Source organism: Cavia porcellus, unplaced genomic scaffold (genome assembly GCF_034190915.1).
Source record: "Cavia porcellus strain 051 isolate PalLab524CR breed Dunkin Hartley unplaced genomic scaffold, mCavPor4.1 scaffold_27, whole genome shotgun sequence".
NCBI lineage: Eukaryota > Metazoa > Chordata > Mammalia > Rodentia > Caviidae > Cavia > Cavia porcellus.
This window is the reverse complement of record NW_026947510.1, coordinates 33,630,210-33,649,775: the sequence shown is the minus strand read 5'-3', so window position 1 is coordinate 33,649,775 and position 19,566 is coordinate 33,630,210. Positions and strand designations below refer to the sequence as shown.

At 42.4% G+C, this 19,566-nt stretch overlaps 1 long non-coding RNA gene across 3 annotated transcripts in view; it reads right to left on the bottom strand.

Annotated features, from left to right (window-relative positions):
* Nucleotides 1–19,566, bottom strand: part of LOC101787842 (uncharacterized) — a 133,315-nt gene that overhangs the window by 30,085 nt on the left and 83,664 nt on the right. For 2 of the 3 annotated variants that reach the window (XR_010043848.1, XR_010043849.1), the window contains 2 exons: nucleotides 13,512–13,567; nucleotides 6,248–6,415 (listed from right to left, as the gene is read on the bottom strand). This is a non-coding gene — a long non-coding RNA (uncharacterized LOC101787842). Of the gene's footprint in view, nucleotides 1–6,247; nucleotides 6,416–13,511; nucleotides 16,274–19,566 lie in introns of those variants that run through there. The other variant, XR_010043847.1, reaches the window with a different exon arrangement.

The window sequence follows — 19,566 nt, the reverse complement described above, 5'->3', positions numbered from 1 at the left end:
ATGGAGATCACTGGGGCCAGCCATCAATGAACAACAATTGATTAAAGTTATTCCAGGCAGCTACTCTTTTTCATTAAATGGAGTCTTGTCCAATAATCTCTCCCTACTCCTAGGGAATTTTGTTGAATAGCTTAACTATTTTTGATGACCTATGAAAACCCAATCATAACATTTAACACGTTATTTTTAAATAATGAGAGACTCCAAAGTCATAATAAACAATGATATATATTTGATTTATACAACCAATTTTAACATAATTTTTATCTGCTGGCAATGTGGGTGGAAGCATGCTTTTTTGTGTGTGTGTCTTTTAAAGACAGGGTTTCTCTATGCAGTTCAGGCTGGCCTTGAGCTCACTTTGTAACCTAGGTTGGTCTCAAACTTGCAATGATCCTCCTGCCTCAGCCTCCCGAGTCCTGGGATTACAAGCAGGAGTGACCATGCTCAGCTTGAAGCATGCTTTTTAAATCTATAAACCCAATTCAACTTTTATAAAAGATCCAAAAATGCAAAAGAAAAAATAGACAAAAAAGCATTGGGTTCAAATAAAAGAACAGCTGTCCATGGATATAACAAACATACAAACAAGCACATAACTTAAGACTGGACAAATAGACAAGCATGCCATAAAATCAGAGTACACACAAATATATTTCTGACCAAACTGAATTATAAGAATTCTCTTACTATTTTAGAAGTTTGTAATTACAAATAGGTTAGTCAGGATTGTTTATAAGTCAGTTAAGCAGAGATCTCTTCTAAGAAGAATTTGTAAGGAACAAAATCTTTTTATCTATAATTGGTATATAGTTTTGTATTTTATTTTATCTTAAGAATAGTATTAACTTTTGTGTCCCCTTCTTTCATATAACTTTCAGCCTGGTTATCTCCAAGCACTCTACCACTTATTCAGACTTTTGATTCCTTTTTTTGCTTACCATCTCCTGAGTATTCTGGGTTAATTCCTTAAATTGGCTCCAGATCAGCTCTAGCCACATTCTTGTCTATCAGCTGCAGAGCAGTTTCTGAGGCATCACTGTCATAGGACTGAGTATTAGCTTCTTGAGAGATGAAATCAACTCTCTCCAGATTTGGGCTCATGATACAGCTGGACAGCACACTCTGGTACAAAGATAGGCTACTCAGCATTCTCTACAAATACACAAGCAAATCCTCTACCCTGAGTGGGCTAGGACCTTTTTAAGCTTCTTTTCCTTTACCTGACTCGTTTTTCTGCTTCTATAGTTTCATCCATAGTAGAATTTAGAGAGTTAAACTCTAGTATATACTGCCAAGTGAAGTCTACTATGAGGTATAAATTCTGTAAGGCAGGATTCTCCCTCTTGCTTTTGTAGTTGAATTTGATTGTATGGTGAGCACATTCAACAATTTCTTGATTTTGAGGGTTATAAGGAATATCCATGATAAGGGAAATACGAAGTTTTACAAAACATTTAGAAAGCAGCATTTGTATGTGCTGGAGCATCATCAGTCTTTAAGTGTCATGGGCAGCCAAGGGCACAAGGGCACTAAAGACATCCAAACAATGAGCAATGATGTTTAGCTGCTTCACAGAACACTGAAACAAAAAATAAAACACGAGGAAGTATTAATTTAAACATGGATCTAGTGCAAAAGGCCAAACTGAGGAATTGAGTGATATCCATCTGCCATAGATGTCTGACATGTAACCTTCCAGGATTAAGTCCCATAGAGATTGAGGAAGATATATTATGCATGAGGAACATTGTTGAACAATTTGTGGAGCCTGTTCCTGGGTTAAATGGAACTGTTTGCATAAGGCAGAAGCATTTTGATGAAAGGTAGCATGGGAGGCAGAAGCCTGTTGAACAGTATCTGATGGAGCAACAACAGTTCTTGGCAGCAGAAGACAGCAAAAGTAGGAAGAGTAAAAGAAGTGAGGGTTGAGTGTCCTTTTCTCCCCTGCATCATAAGTGGGCTACCTGCCTAGGGTGAGTGCAGCATGCACACCATCTCCTTGTCCTCCTCTTGCACAGGATGAGAATGTTTACAAAGTGAGCACCCCAGTCACTCAGCCAAACTTTCCAAGTTGGCAGAATGTATCAACCATTCCAATCTACCCCTGGTCAATTTGCATCCAGATACATTTCTTTAAACCAGTTTCCAGCTACAAAGACATGCTTATTGGTAACATTTCACAACTTGAACATTTAACACAGATTTAATAATCCTTAAGAGCCAGTAGTAAGTCGATCAACATATTACATTAGAAGCATAATATTTTGTCCATGCAGCTAAAACAAACAACTGTTGTTTCTCCTTCATCTGGACAAGCTCCAGGTTCTGAGAGCTCTCTGGTTCCTTCCTCTGGGGGCCTGTGAGAAGCGGTAAGAGGAGCAGAGAGGAGCAGTTTCTTCCTGTTAAATAAGACTCTAAAAGTCTGTAAGATCTAGATAGAGTTGTGCTAGTTTGCTTTTTCCCTAGCTTTAGTCTAAGCTGATTTCCCACCTCTTCCCAAGTATGTAAATTTAAAGTTCCTTCTTCTGGAAGCAAACAAACAACAACAACAAAAACCCATGAAATTTAACAAGCTGTGCAATCATAATAGACTTGCAATCATTAAGACACTCCTTGATACAGCTCCACAACAAAAAGGTGAACACAGGAATCAATACAAGAAGCACTTCTATATACATTTGTGGTTCTTGAAAATCTAGTTGCCCTATTTAACAATTGGTAAAATCAATGCATCTCTATTCTTTTGTGCATTTAATGAGAAGTGACCCCCCCTCACCCAGTAATTCTTCTTACTCCAGTCCTTGTTCAGGCACCAAATGATACATCTGGTCGTAGTTCTATATGTTCCCAAGGGGAAGGACAGCAAGAGGACAGGAAAATGAGAAAAAAGGTAAAAGCTGAGGCCAAGTGGGACCCTCTCTCTTGATGAGAGAAAAGCAACTAGTCAACCACTGTAGTACATTTGTTGATATACTCATGAGGTTGATGTGAACAGCTTATTTACATGGCTCACTTTGTTCTCAGGGGTGGCCTTGTTTTAGGCCCACATATATGATCTATCTCCAACTGTAGCCACTCCCCACGGGGCACAAACCCAATGCAGAGCCCACAGAAGATGCCTGTGATCAAGCAGCCCAGCATAAACATCCCCATGGATCAGTCACCAGTCAGGACCACGATGTTGACCATGAGCATGGAGTTGTGCCTGCATATTCAGAGACAGACTGAAGCTGCCAGCACACTGCCTGGAGTTGACCCTTTTTTTTTGGTTTAAATTTTCTTCCCCAATTTCTATTATTGAAACATTTCAAGTTGGAGTAACCTGAATCAATTTTTTAATCAAGTTTTTATACTTCTTTCTGTATGTGTCAAACTCACCTAGAAAACTGAAGGTCTCAGTAACCCATTCTGGGACCCTCCTGTTCTGTCAGGAGTGACTCCTACCCCATAATAAATTTTCTTATTCTTAAAAAAAAAGGTAAAACTTCAGATCTCTTTTTTTGTGGTGCTGAGGACTGAACCCTGGGCCTTCCACATGCTAGGCAGCCATCTTATGAACCGACCTACAACCCCAGCTGTTGCTTGAGATTCCTTCTGCAAGACTCAGCTGTAGCCTAGGACTTTTTTCCCAGACAGGCCCTCAGGGGCCTTGAACTTTCTCCATAGCCCAGGCTGTCTCAGTTTCCCAAAGGTTGAGGTGACAGGAATGTACCACCATGTCTAACTAGCCTGGGATTTTAGCAAGCACTTCAGGCCAGTGGCCCTCACACTCACAGCAGTTAGAAATCTGCTAGAAATTACATTTCTCTCCTCCCCTACGTTTATCACCCAAGGGTCAGAGCTGAAAAAGCCACCTGAGAGGGCAAGCAAAGAATTAAAATGCATTATGTACAAATCCCACAATGGATATAATCTTGATGTCAACATGCACTCATAAAAATGTACAAAGAAAAAAAACTCTTTAAAAAACACTCCAGGTGATCTGATATTTCAAACTTAAGTCTGAGAACCACTGCCCTAGACAGCACTTTGGGAGAAACTGTGATCTCCCCCTTCTATCAAAAATTTTGGGAGGTCAGACAGGGAGGCACAGGTCTATAATAACTATTTTGGAGGCTGAGGCAGAAAGATTTCAGGTTTGAGGGCAGTTTGGAAAACTCAGTGACCCTGTCTCAAAAACAAACAAATGAACAAAAAACCAAATAAACCAAACCACAGAAACAGAGATAAACTATATCTCCAGTTTCTATGTATTTTTATTTTACTGCATTTCAAGCACTGTAGTTTCTTAGAGATCATGAATATTGTACTGATTTTAAAACATTTTAGATAAAATATTTCTCTATCACAGAATTACATATACTCAAAAGGCAGTCAGCTTCAGTTCTCTTACTCTAGTTCTCTTACTCTCACTCATGACTAATTATGTCATGCATAATTAGTATTGATAATATGTATAAAATAAAATATTGCCACTTTGGTGTGCTAAGCCCCAGAGGCAAAGCACTACATGTAAACCAGAAATAAAAGATTAGCACTGAAACTATGTGTGTGGTCCATGCTTGTAATTCCAACACTCAAGAAGGTGAGGCAGAAAGGCTGCTCTGAGTTCAAGGTTTGATCCCTAAAGTTCGATTCCCAGTACCAACAAACATACAGAACATGTTGGTGAAGCAGCATTAAACTCTCTGTGAGTCTCACTTGCATGGCCTATGGGTATTAGTGGGAGGTTTGCCAAAATCTGATGCATGTGTGGGTCTCACCCCAGAGATGGGAGCTTAACTGGCCTGGGGTACAACCTGGCAGTGGGACTTAAAAGCTCTCCAGGGGATCTTACATGGGTAGCACCAGTGGAGAACCATTGTGAAGCAAATAACTCCCCCTTCCCCATTTTCACCTTTCTCTGCATTACTTTCCTGGGGATCTCTTCAGTGTTAGGTTCTTGTGCTAATGAATGAAAGCAGGTCACATTAGGTTTTTTTGTTTTCAGGGCAGTCTCTCACTATGTAGTATAGGCTGGCCTCAAACTTATGGTGATCTTCTTGCCTCAGTCTCCCCAGTAGTAGGATTACAGGTGTATGCCACCATGACCAGCTCCTCCCACCCAAGTTTTAAACAACTATTATTTGTAGCTTTGTATTTCATTACAATATTTGTAAAATGAAATTTAAAGATGCAGTCTCAAAAAATACTAATGAAAGTTTTCACAGGACGTCTGTGACCTGTGTTTATGTAAGAATAGTGCCACCAACTCCACATTTTAATTCTTAACAGACCTGCCAAATGTCAACTTTGCAGGAAACATTGTTACCTAGTTGAAGTACTGGGCACAATTTCTCCCCTATAAAAGCAAACCGTAAGTACTACACATTATCACTCCTTCCATTTCTCTTCATCTTTTGTGGGGTGGGGGGAGGCAAACCTATTAGTAGTAACCCTGTTTCCATGAAAGCCTATGCAAGTGGAGACACAGGAATCTTACTTCAGGGCTGACTCTCAGTTCCTTTACTGTGTTTATTCAGCAACTGCAAGTCAATTTAAACAGGTAGCTCTAACTGTGTATGATGATCATGCTGCAATCCAACACTTGGAGGAGCTGAGGCCAGAAGATCCCAAATTTGATTCCAGTCAAGACAACTCCAGGAGGCAGTCTCAATAAAAAAGCAGAAAATCTTTTTTTAAAAAGGGTTGGAGATGTACCTCAGTGCTAACAGGCTGTGGTTCACCTCCAAGCAAGTGGTGGAGCATGAGTTCTAAATGCTCTTCCTGCCAACAAAACACTTTTCACAAGAGGAAGTCAGGGAGCTCTGGGAGGGCCTTGCAGGAATGAAGATCTGCAGGTAAGAGACATCTCTAGAGGGGTATCTGTACTATAACAGTCTCCACTGATGTAGGTCTACTGGAGACAGCAATTTTTTTTGTAGTCCTAATTAAATGCCCAAGAAGACAAATAAAACTTTAACTGTTAATTGCTCAGGAATGATTGGCTATCAGACCACAAAATTTTAAATGATCCTACAAATACCTGATGACAACCATACCAGGCACATAGGCCTAGAAAAAGATTTTAATAAAAAGCAGTGTCCCAAAATACACAAATGGGTAGTTGACCTCTGGTGTATGGAAACAGCAAAATGCAGATTAAAACTGAAGAATTGTCGCCAAGCATACTGTGCCTCTCTTTTCTGTCCAATGTGTGATGAGTCATTTGGTAGAAATGTCAATTTCTAGCCATCAAACTTACCTCATTTAAAACAACACAGTTCCTTCAGCCATACAAGGCAGAGTTGTCTAGGCATCTTCACAACAAAAACTTTTCACAGGGGTGTATCCTGAACTGATAGAGCAGCACTCAGCAAATGTGCTCACAACACTGACCACAATCTGATTGATTTTAGTCCTGGAAAACCACCTAAGGACATGCAAAAACATGAAAATCAGAGATAGACATCTTTTTTAAAATTTTTATTTAAAGAAAGACTAAGCAAAACAGAAAATGAGTAGAAATAATACATATTTTCAAAGAAAAAATAAACAGTAAGAAATAACTATTTGATGATTACAGATTGTCTTCTTACAAATACTAATTCAAGATACTAAAGTGGAGTATATAAAGTGGGGATTCAAACAATGAGATTGCAACCAGTTCTGTTCAACTATCCAACAAAAAAACTTAGAAATATGGTTATCAACCCTATACACTTAAACATATATGCAGTTATCCATATCTTCAATTATGTTGACACTGAATAAACCCAAGCAAGCTAATATCACTCTGAACAAAGAATAATTCTATTGCTTGGTTTTACATTATGACACTCTAGGATCAGCACTGGGTATTTTAGTGTCTCTTTTTCTTCAAAGTATCTGTTCATTTCATCATGTGTCATATGATCAGTTCTCATAAACTATTTACAGATTCTACACATGCACAAGTCTTAACATGTATTTCTATCCTTTTTGTATTACAGGGAGAAACAAAACAAAGCATGGCAAAATAAAACATATTCCTATAAACACATGAAGTGAAATAAACATGTAAGACTGTTGTACAAAGAGTTCTACCATGGTTCCTGTGCTGTCTCTTGTTATCTCCAATAGAATTGGCTATATCATCAGACATAGTATAATTGAATATATCAGTACATAACAATATTATAAAAACACAACTTTGTATATAGTATAGAACTTCAAAAACCGGCAATTATCAAACCAGAATGTGTATCGTAGAGTCTTGTCATCTTCAGTGTAGTTGCCTATACTCTCATACTTGAAACTATCAATCATATCAGTTTTGAATAAAATCTTCTCTGCCTCATTTCTGTTATACTCTTGTTTACCATCAGTTGTTTGCCTATCTTATTCATTGTGTTTTCTGCTCCATTCATTGAGGCCTCTCTGCCACTGTTCCTGGAATCCTAGTACTTTTCTCTCTCTCTGTTCAATGCCCTGCAGTATTCTCTGTAGACTTGAATTGGTGGTTGCGAATTTCCCAAGTTCCTCTTTGTCTGGGAAGCATCTTGTTTCTCCATTAATTTCTAGAGACAGTTTATCAGAGTATATCAATCTGGGCTGGAGGTTATTTTCTTTCAGGGTTTGGAATATTTTGCTCCAGGCTCTTCTTGACTTGATGGTTTATGTCGAGAAGTCTGCCATTATTCTGATGGGCCTTCCTCTATAGGTTGTTTCTCTCTAGTAGCTTTTAATATTCTGGGTCAGCAGCCAAGGCGGGGTCAGGGATGGGGGCAGCCGGTGGGCTCCCAGTCACTCCCAGGCCTGCAGCTACAGGTCTCGCCAGCAGCCTAGAGGTGCCACAGGCAGCAGCTGGAGTGCAGTGACACGGGGATCAGTCAAGTTGCTGTGACGTGCACTGCGTTTCTTTGGGACGCCTCCCCTCCAGGTCAGTCAAGCTGCTGTGGCCTGCACTGTCAGTCAGACTTCTAAGATTTCACTGGGTTAGTATGGCTAGTGTGCGCCACCACTGTAGGGACTTGATTTCAGATAACCTATTGGGTCTCAGCCAGGTCACATGACCCAGGCCTACTTCACTCCACCAATCCCGTTTGGGAAGGGAGCAAGTGACTAAAGTTTAAGGGAGGGAACCTGAGAAGTCTGAGGGGACACAGCTGGTGAAGAGGTTGCAGCTAACATCTCAGGGAGTGGAATCCACTGCCCACCCACCACCCGACTTGAGCAAGTCTTTCTGATGTACTTGAGGTGTGGTAGATATGCAGGAAGTGCAGGATGTCACACCATCACACATGGTCTGCATGGTGCTGGGTCTCCTCCCAGCTCATATATGAGCCCAAGGACAGTAGCCCCATGCCCTGCTGGCCCTGCATAGGCTGTGAGTGGGACAGGGCAGTGGAGGAGAGGCTTAGAGGCTCCTGGCTTGGTGATGGTGCTTTCCATCTCTAATAGCTAGGCTGCCATGGACACAAATCAGTTAGTCCCAATGTGTAGCCAGGTGTCAGCCTCCCCACTTTTTTTTTTGCCGGTACCAGAGATTGAGTTCACAACCATGGGCTTGCCAGGCAGGCACTTAAGCCAGAGTTAAATCCCCAGCTCTCTGCCTTTTTAAAAAACAGTTTCACTATGTAAGGCTAATCTCTAGCTCACTAAGTAGCTCAGTCTGTCCTCAAACTCACAATCCTCCTATCCCAACTTCCAAAGTTAGTTATAAATGAAGGAACCGACTCAAAATTCTAATGGTTTCATTGGCTGGAAGTGGAGGTCAGTGATATAGCACTTGCCTAGCAATCTTGAGGATTGAGTTTGATCACCAGAACAAGAAAACTAAACAGACAGTTTGGCATGGTGGTGCACTCCTATAATCTCAGCACTTGGGAGGCTGAGGGCAGGAGGATTGCTGCAAGTTCGAGACCAGCTTGGGCTACAAAGTGAGCCCAAGGCCAGCTTGAACTACATAACAAGACTCTGTCTCAAAAAGAAGGAAAAAAAGAAAGAAAGAAAACAAAACAACACAGGGCTGGGATGTAGCTCAGCAGCACAATGCCTGTCTGGCAAACCCAAGTCCCTGAGTTTGATTCCTGATAAAATAAATAAATAAAATAAAGCAAAAAACAAAAAAATGCAACAAATAGTCAAACATTATAATACTAAACACAGGCTACTTTATCAATGTTAAACTTAAATGCATTTGTAGATGCAGGCTATCTGAGTGACTCTTTTTCCAGTGCCACAGAGAGGCAAAAGGCAAGAAAAAAAAGCCCTTATTGAGGATGTGGAGAGGAGTGCACAAATCATGCTGTTGGGATTTCTCCTCTGACTAGAGACAAACATGGCAGGAGGTTTTATGACCTCTGGCCAGAGGCAGAGTCTGGCATTGAGGACACTGGGGACGTGTGAAGAACTGATTGGAATTTTCTTCACATGTGGGAAAAGAAAGAGGAAGTAATTGGGATGAGGCGGAAGGAGGAAGAAGTGGTCATCAGGGTAAGTGTCATTTTGGCTTTGGCCTTCCACCATGCTAGGCCACCGTCATAATGTCCAGTAATTTATACTAGGGCAGAAACCTTTCACTGAGAAGCTAATGGTTTCTTCAGTCATTATTCAAATTATAGTGCCCTCTAAGATACTTCATTAAGCAAGTATTGAGCCATATTATTTCTCTTTAGGGACAAGAAATTCAGCCATTTGGCCACTGTCCACATTTATCCCAAACCCAGATTTACAAAAATATTTTCTATGTAAAAAATGAAGAGACCTTTATAAGATCTCCCCATTTTTCAAGAAAAATAATTTCTGACTCTTTAAATAAAGTTTCTAGAAACACCACTGTGCCAGCCTGAGGTACCCCAAGGATTGTCCTTTGAGGGCTAAGTGGCAGCCAAACTCAATGGACTCCACACCAAGGCAGTCCCATCCAGGGCCAGCTGGACCAGGTCCCAATTGCCCATTCAGACGCCCCCACCTTCCTGACTTCATTTTCTATTTGTCCTCAATGCCACCAGTACAGCCCACTTCCTTGGTCAGCTTGTGGTCCATGCCTGCCAAAGTGGTTGACAAGGGTCCAACAGAAAAGGAACCAAAAATCCCACCCATGGAGACAATAGCCATGGAGGGTCCTTGACCACTGGGGCAACGATCTTAAACTCTCCCAGGGCTCGGGATGGTGCACAGACTTTTGCTGGAAGGGTTATCTAATTTTTGCAACAAGATATGGGGAATCACCTGGGTGATACCTCTTGAAAAAACAGTAATTATCTCTATTTAGATCAATGTATTGATATGTACAGAGTTGGTGAGGCCATTTCTTTGTCCCTTCAAATGGCTTTAAGCAATATAAATTGAACTGGCTGTGGAGCTGATATGTAATCTTTGAAACAAGGGCTGTTTCCCTGCCCAGAGACTCCCCAAAATCATGGACAAGCCAGGTGGGATGGAGAGCTGTACTCCACGTTGTCCTGGACTACAGACTACAGATAACATGCTATGACTTCCCAGAGGGGGGAAAAAAAGACATTAGAGCTGAAGCACTGACTCTGAAACATTAGATCTACCTTAGTTGTGTTATACAAATTACTCTTTCCTTCTGCATATTACAGAGTTCATCTCAGGCCTCCTACTTAGTTCGGCTCACAACATTTATGTTTCCTTCCATTCTCACTGTCACTCATCCCTGAGCCACTCCTCTCATGGAGAATAAATCCCGGGTTGGGCCCTGGGTCAGGGCTTTTGTTCTGATGAATCTTCATCCAGGCCAGACATAGGACCCCCTTGGCTCCCCATAGCTATAAATATATCTATATGTCTTTATTATCACCGAGAGTTGCACTGGAAGTGGTAGACAGGAATTAATTTATTGGAATTCCAACGATTTTTTCATGGGATTACAAATACAAAGTTCTTGGATTGCAATAAGATCTGGGAAGAGCTCTCCATACCAAACTGCTGTTTATAAACTCTCTTATGATTTGAAAAATAAAATGTGTGTTAGGAGGATAGACTGTTCTAGCTGGACAAAAGTGAGAGGCGAGGGATTAGTTCCTCCAGTAAAGAATAGATGGGGATGGAAGAGATCAGCCCAAATCATCATAGCGTGGCAAGGGCAGTTTGGACAATTTAGCTTAGAAAGCCCAATAGGTGGCAGCACTGGTGCATGTGGTCTACCTACCCCTCTATCTCTATCACTGTTCGGGACTTGGTAGGGAGTCCAGCCACTCTGGGAGAGGATTAGAGGAGAAGGCAGGGCTCCAGGAGGGAGGGTGTGTGTGTGTGTGTGTGTGTGTGTGTGTGTGTGTGTTAGTGCTGTCTTCAATAAGTGACCCAACATGTTTACCTTCTTCTGTCTTAGCCCAGACAGGCTATATGCGAAGTTTTAAATTCTAAATATTTCCCTCGTGCTAGATTATGCCCAGGTTGTTCTATTAGACAATTCTCCTCTACAATGGAATGACACCCTCAATCCATTAAATCCACTTTCCTACTCCCCATTTTGAATTGTATTTCTCAGTGCCTGACACCACCAGCATTGATGACCCCAGGGTTGTAGCTGAGCAGGAAAGAGCTGACTGCAGGGTGAAGCCTAGGAACTTGCCTACAGCTTCACCATACATCTGCTTCCAAGGGTGACCTCTGCAATGTTGTGACCTCAGGGTTTAGAACTTCAGCATACACACCTGCCTTCCACACATTCATGCCTCACCCATTCCAAAACACATCCTGCCACTCTCTCTAATGCCTGCGTTTTTATTTATTTTTTAAAATCTCCATATCCTTCCTTCTTGTGAAAGCATGAACTGCCAGCCAACTTTTTTAGCTTAGCAGACAAAATGCTACCAGAAAAGCCTGGAAGGAGGGAAGATATGTTACTTTTTGCTCTAGCATCTGATCTAGAGTCAGTTAATCTATAATCACTTGGGAATAAATCTATTGCTATAATACAAAGTTGAGTGGTGATGATTACCAGGTTTAAAATCACTTGATGGAGTATAGCCAGAAAGAACTCGTCTGCTTTTTGATCACAGGCTGGGGATAATCTTGAAGGGGAGAGAAGGACAGTCTGGCAGAAGACAACTGTGGGGAGAATTTGGCCCATTTCTAGCCCTTCTCACCCTCTGCTTAGCAAAAATCTTACCTAAGGCAAAAGAAACCTGAATCTCTAGGTGCCATGCCTTTTTTGGTTAGGAGGATATACCCCAGTTCTTTAATACTGCCTTCACCTCTGGCACCCCTCTAAACCTGGACAAACAGCCTCCAGTCTCACAGCTTCTTGGGATGGAACGAGCACCACACTGTTACTTGCCAAGTGTGTATCACTGTATATCAGGTGTTCTCCAAGAAGCTGAGATCTCTCATGAAGAGGACAAACAAGTTCTGACTCTCATGAAATTGGGTATTTTCCTTCAAGAAAAAATTAAGAAACAGACAAGGGAAATTGAGTCTCATAAAACTAGAAAGCTTTATTAATGTCCTATTAGTTGTAGATGGTGAATTTCTTGAAAAAAATGTGGGAGACAAATAGCTGAGAAAGACGAACAGCAAAGAAATGAGAACAAGGAGGGAGGATGATGATGACGCATAACCAAGGCAAGGTGAGAAGAGTAGGGTGTGAGGGTGAGCAAAGCAGGGGAATTTGGCCTCGTCAAAGAGCTTCCTAAGGGACAGAGAACAGCAGGCTCTGCAGAAGGGGAGCCCTCAGTGGCCAAGCTGCTGATATTCTGTGACCTGTAGCCCCAAAGTCTTAGGCCGGGAGAGCTGAGTGGAGCAGGGCTATGAAGGAAAACAGGTTGGGATGGAGCCAAAAGACATATATCTTCCTTCAGATTTTGGTTGAGGGCCCAGAATCCAAATTGATAGCAGCAAATCTGGACAAACTAGATCTTTTTGGTTACAAGTTTTCACTGTATGGTCCAGCTTGTGTACCCAAGGCTGGCCTTGGACTTAAGATCTGATTTAGCTGAGATTAGAGGCCTGCATCACCATACCCAGCAGACCCAGTCTTAAATGTTTGAAATCTGTTAATAGATTTTTTTGTCTTTTGTCTTTTGAGACAGGGTCTCACCATGCAGTTCAGATTGGCCTTGAGCTCACTTTGTAGCCCAGGCTAGTCTCAAACTCACAATGATCCTCTTGCTTCAGCCTTTGGAGATTTATAGGCACGTACCACCAGGCCTGGCTCAAATGGAGTATTTTCAACCAGGTGAAGTAGAACATCCATAATCCCATAATCCCCTCTTCAGAGGCTGAGGCAGAAAGACTGTTATAAATTCAAAGACAACCTTTTAATATAGAGTGAGACTCTGTTTCAAAAACAAAATAAGTATTTCCTTCTTACTAAGAAATGAGATGAGTCAGGTATCACACATGCCTGTAATTCCAGCAATGAGTCCAAGGCCAGCCTGAACTGCATGGTGAGACCCTGTCTCAAAGAAAACAAAAAATGTAAGGGTTAGATTTGAGATTTATTTTTCTGGTTATTGTAGTCTGAGAAGATTATCATTAGAAAAGGTAAAGTTACTTAAATCAGGAATAGTGGCTCATACCTGTAATTCCAGCAGCTGGGACGATGAAGCAGGTGGATTGTGACTTGGAGGCCAGCCTGGAATACACAGAAAGACCTCCTTTAAAAAGAAAGTTAAAAGGAGAAAACTTAATCTCCAGTGAAGGAAGACTGTTAGGATGAGCACTCACTGTGCTGCAAGCTGTGCGAGTACACTCACAAAGGCTTCCACATGTGGGCTGTAAGCTCTGATGCTCAGCAGTCAGCTCAGGGCCGGCCCTGGCCCTCAGCACAGGTCCACACTGGACAATACTCAACACTGGGTAATCACTGACCCTTTCCTGGGGAGGCACATAGGGTCTGGGGCCTTTCATGGGCTCAGAAGGGGGCCCCACCAGATTCTGACTCAGGGTGCAAGAGCTAAATGGATGCAGTGAGTGTGTGGCGAGGTTAGCAAGGTTAGATGTCCCACAGGCCCTGTCCTGTGTGCACTGAGTCACTGTGAGATCTTGTTTCTGTATTGTAAACTAAAGAGGAGCACGAGGATAGGTACATTTCAAAATGGAATGCATTACCTATAATTCCAATACTCTGGGAGGCTGATACAGAAGGATCACAAGTTCAAGCCCAGCCTGGTAACCAGTGACTTAGACCTCGTCCAAAATAAAAGGAGCTGAAGGTATAGCTCAACACAAAGGCCTTTGATTCAATTCCCAGTACAAAACAAAACAAAACGCAAAACAGTATGTCTGATTTTCATAGTGATTTATGTGACATTTATGGTTACTTTATCTCCATACTATTCCCTAACATATTAAAAAAAGACTTGAATAGAGCTAAAGAACAGGGATATCTGACAGCCTTTAGGTTTTTATTCTGTATTTCATCTTGAAACCCTCTTCTACCTGAATTAAAATTTAATAGGCAGGTAAGAAATAATTTACCTTTTTCACACAATAGTTTTTTGTTTGTTTGTTTGTTTCTTGGTTTTTGAGACAGGGTCACCCTATGTAGTTGAGACTGGCCTAGAATTCATTGTGGTCTTTGGTCTTTCTGCCTCAGCCTCCATGTGATTTTTTTTTTTTTTTTAATTTCAGTACTTGGCTCAGGTAGAAGGACTGCTGCAAAAGTTTAAGGATAGCCTGGTCTACAGGGTGACTTCAATATCAGTCTAAACTACATAGTGTGGCCCTTTCTCAAACAAACAAACAAACAAATAAGGTGAGCTGTAGCCATTATCTGCTGTAGGGAAAGCTTGCTGGGGAACTGGTATGGTCGGAAGACAGGGCAGCTTTGTGCTTGACCAGTGAAGAAGTGAAAGGGATCCTCAATGGCATACTGGAACATTCCTGCAATCCTAGCACTTGGGAGGCTGGGGCAGGAGGGCAGTAAGTTTGACTCCAACCCAGGCAACTGAGTGACTTAGCAAAATCCTGTCTCCAAATTAAAAAAAGGAAAAAAGAAGACGGCGGGGGGTGGGGGGTGGGGCCTAAGAGCAACACCAGAAGTTCAAGGCCAAACTGAACTACACAGCAAGACCATGTCTCACAAAACAAAAGACAAAAATAAATAAAAAGCATTTGTGGATATAGTTTAGTGTGAAGGCCCAGTTCGATTCATTACCAGTAACAACAAATAAGATTAATTTCTCAGGGTCCTGGGTATATAGCTCATTGGAAAGTGCTTGCCTGGTATGCACAAGGTCATGAGTTCGATCTCTGTTACCAAAAAATAAAAATAAAAAAGTTTAAAAAACTTAATTTCTCTGTGTGAAACCCTGTTCTTAGTGATTCTCTGATTCTTTTGGGTATTTTTGGTACTGGGAATCAAACTCGGGACCTTGCATTTGCCAGGCAGGTGCTTGTAGCATCAAGTTATACCCCAACCTCCTCTACAGTCTTTGCATAGCGGTTTTACAACTGTCACATGACAGTTTTATGATATCATCACTTAAATGTGTTCACATTTTAGATTCTTTCTAACACACACTTTTTGGAAAATGTGCTAAAGATGGGTTGCTTCTCTTCTCCTAGGTCCCATTTTCCCTAAAGATTACAATTCAAATGTTTAGGGGCAAAACCACAAAGGTCCCAGATAGGAGCATTCAAGATGGTAGCAAATCCAGGAAAACAAATTGGTGAAGTCTTTGGGTTTTGGCCTCCAGGCTGCCCTGGTTGCAGGTAAGGAGCAATCTCTCCAACAGGGGGCGCTGCTTCACCCATCCCAGCCCCACTGGGGTGGTGGGGTGGTCGAGCCCTGAGGCATCAATTTAGAGAAATTCCCTCAGTCAGCTGGATATCATATCCTTACTGAGCCCTATTGGTGATTATAATGTTGAACACTGTATCTTACTGTTCTTATTATTCTGGATAATGTACATTAAGCACAAAGTGCCATAAATGTCAATTACTACAGCCAGATGTGATGGCACATGCCTGTAATCCCAGCATCTGAATTACTGAGGAAGAAGGAGTGCTGCAAGTCCAAAGCCAGCTTGGGCTACACAGTGAGTTCATGATCAGCCTGACCTACACCGGGAGATCTCATCTCAAAAAGACAAAGGACCTGAGATATAGCTTAGCGGCACAAGCTACGGCCTGGCAAACACAAAATCCTGAGTTTGATTCCTGCTACCAAAAAAAGAAAAAACCTCACAAAATCACTAAATGATCGTGCATGGCAGGCATGCAGGAGCATGTGGTCAGCTCCCTGCCGAGGTCATCCTCACTCCATGCATGGCCTAGTGGCCTACAAGTATAGGAAGGGGACAACGGGCCAGCATGGGCCCTCTGACCTCACTCTGGTACTAACCGTTTCTTTTTTCCATCTTGTTGGTCCTGCTTGCCTCCCAGACACTGAAGCAGACTCTACCGCGTCTTCCCCTTCAAGACACAGCTTCCTGTAGGGTGGTCAGGGGCATGCCATTTAGTCACTCTTCTTTTTCTCTGTGTGTGGATGTGATACTACAGATTGAACCCATGACCTTCATGTCAGGTTACACTCCCAGTCACGTTTTTAGTTTTTCACTTTGAGACAGGGTCTCCCAAAGTTACTAAGTTGCCCAGGGCGGGCTTGGACTTAGGATCCTCATGCTTCAGTACCCCACAGTGCTAGGAGCACTACCACAAGTACTCATGAAGGGTGAATCCCATATGATTCTGTGGTATCTTAGATAAACTCATCTCCGGGGCCATCAATACAGTTCTTTCCACCAGGGGGAAATTTTTTAATCACGTTAAGCGTTCTGGGAAAAAAGGGAAAGACAAGCTGAGTATGGTGAAGTAGCACCTCTGCCCTCCATGGCCCAAGTACTCGCTTCCCATCCACTAGGACAACTTCTCCATCTGCTACCAAAATTCTGTATGTTTGAGACAGCATCTCAGCATGCAGTTGAGGGTCGCTTTGAACCCATGTTGCAACCCAGGATGGTTCCAAACTTGAGGCAATCCTCTTGTCTTAGCCTCCAGTGTTGGGATCATAAGCATGTGCCACCATGCCTGGCAAAATCTGATGAAATGTGGCCTATTTTGCCACATCTGACACAGCTCTTCCTGTGCCTTCACTGCAGCCTGTCACCACCTGGAAGCATGGAAGCTGTACAGCAGGGTAGGAGCAGGGACAATGACCCTGATCCCAGTGTGACAGTGGAGGTCACTCCCTTCCAGCCTGTTTCACCTTGGCTGGGGGCTGAGAGTGGTAGGTGCACCCACTGAGACAGCTCACAGTCCAAGGGGAGGCTAAAGCAGGACAGCCTGTCCTCTGAGGGCCACCTCCCCAGCCCTGCCCTCCTCTTCTCTTGCTGTGCTAGCTGTGCTTCTCTTTTAGGCCATTCTCATTTGGGGAATGCAAAAACAAACCAAGCTGGAGGTGCAGGCCTGGACTCCTAGTGCTCTGGGAGACTGAGGTGAGAGGATCCGGAGTTCAAGCTCAATTTGGGCAATGGAACAACTTAGCAAGATCCTATCTCAAAACAATAAAAAATGGGCTGTGGCTGTGGGTTCAATTCCTAGTTCCCAAAAAGAACTAAACCAAACCCCAAACCCCTGAGTTCAATTCCTCCTAATTTAATCTTAATAAAGACTTTCTGTGAAAGTGAGGCAATATTTAGTGCAAAGCTTACACTCAGTCTTCTCGGCAGAGCAAAGGCTATGCTGCTTGCTCATCCAGCCCATGCCACTGATGTTTCCTTGCCCCTGCCCATTCCAGGGCTCTGGGAGACTGACACAGGAGGTTAACAAGTTCAGGCAACTTAGCAAAATTTAGCTAAAGCCTGCCTCAAAAACTAAGTAATTAATATTTTTAAAGGGCTGTAAAGGTAGCTCAATGCAAAGGTCCTGGGTACCAAAAAACAAAATAACACTGACCCCTGTTTGCCTTTTCTGTTTTATAAATGTATATACTCAAGAGGCTGAAGCAGGAGAAGTGCTGTGAGTTCAAGGGCAGCCTGAGCTATACAGCTAGAACTCTGTCTGCCAAACCTGTACCTTTCCTAATGTGAAGGCCCATGGGACCAGGCATTTCGACCACACATTTTGCCTGCAGCAGATACTGAGGCTTCCGCCATCTCAGCCAGGGCTTGGAGTGAGTCCCCAGGAAGCAGTGAGGACCCCTGTGGGGCATTAACAGGGCTGTCAGGGGCCTAGAAGGATGTAGTCTGGCATGCCCACAGGAAGTAATATCAACAAAGGTTGCCCTCAGCCAGTTTAGGTATGTTGGTAAAGGTCTTTTCTTTTCCTTTTCCCTTTTTTTTTTCTTTTTTTTTTTTTTTGTACTGGGAATTGAACTCACGATTTTGTGCTTACCAGACAAGCACCTGAGCCATTGAAGTAAATCCCCAGCCCATAAAGGTGTTTCTTTGTACAAATCCAGTTTTTGTGTATTGTTTCTTATATTGTTCATCTTTTTGTTTAGTTCTTCCAATTTTTTAACTGTGTCTTCTTTTGATATGTTCAGCATCTCTTTCATTACTTTTATCATTTCTTCTTTTACCTGGTAGATTATTTCTAGTTTGAATTCCTTTAAAGCTTCCTGGAGTTGCTTCTTTATTTCAGTAGCTATTACTTCAGGTATTTCAGGTGTATGGCATATATTTTCTTCTATGTACATAGCTCCTAAGGTTTCTTGGCTGGAGGTTTGAGATTGTATTTTGGTCTTTCGTTTTGTCATTTTCCTGTATTTCCGTGTTTCAAGTGTTATTCCAAGATTTTCCTTGGGCCTGTTGGAAATCCTCTTCTACGCCCTCAGCTGCTAGCCGCCCAGTTCCCCAGATTGAAAGAGGATCACTGGGGCTGGGGCAGATAAGCCCAAGCCCTGCGGGGCCTGTCAAGTGTGGCAGGAAGCTGTGAAGTTCCTTAGCTGATAGGAGCAATGATCCCAAACTCCCAGGCTCGGGATGGTGCAGGACACTCACCTCAGGCCGCCCAGTTTCCAGAATTGAGGGCACAGGCAGGCCCAAGATCCCTGGAGCTGGCCAAACACGGCAGGAAGTTAGGAAGTTGGTGCAGGCAGGTCCAAGACTTGCTGAGCTGGTCCAGTGCAGCAGGAAGCCGTGAAGTTCCTTAGCCAGTGGGAGTAATGATCTTAAACTCCCGAGGCTCGGGATGGTGTGGGGACACTCAACCCAGGCCACCCAGTCTCTAGAACTGAGTTCAAATCCAGTTTTTGTTTTGTTTTTTGGTATTAGGAGCTTTGCTTTTGAGCTATATCCCTGGCCAAATCTAATTGTTTATAAGTGACTGTAAAGTCATATTTTTCACATACTCAATCCCAGCATAAAATAACAAAGCATACAAGAAACAAGAAAATATGACTCAGGCTAGATGTGGTGGCACATACCTGCAATTTCAGTACTTGGGAGGCTGAGGCAGGAGAATCACTGGGAGTCTGAAGCTAGCCTATACTACCTAGAGTCCAAGATTATCCCGAACTGCATTGGGAGACCTTGTCTCAAAAAAAAAAAAAAAAAGAAAAAGAAAATAAAATATGACCTAAGAGAAGAACCAAAACAAATCTAGAAACAAGCCTTAAAGAAACGTATATTTCTTCAACCAGGAAGTAACAATGGAATATAAATTGTGTATTTTTTTTTTTTTTGTTAC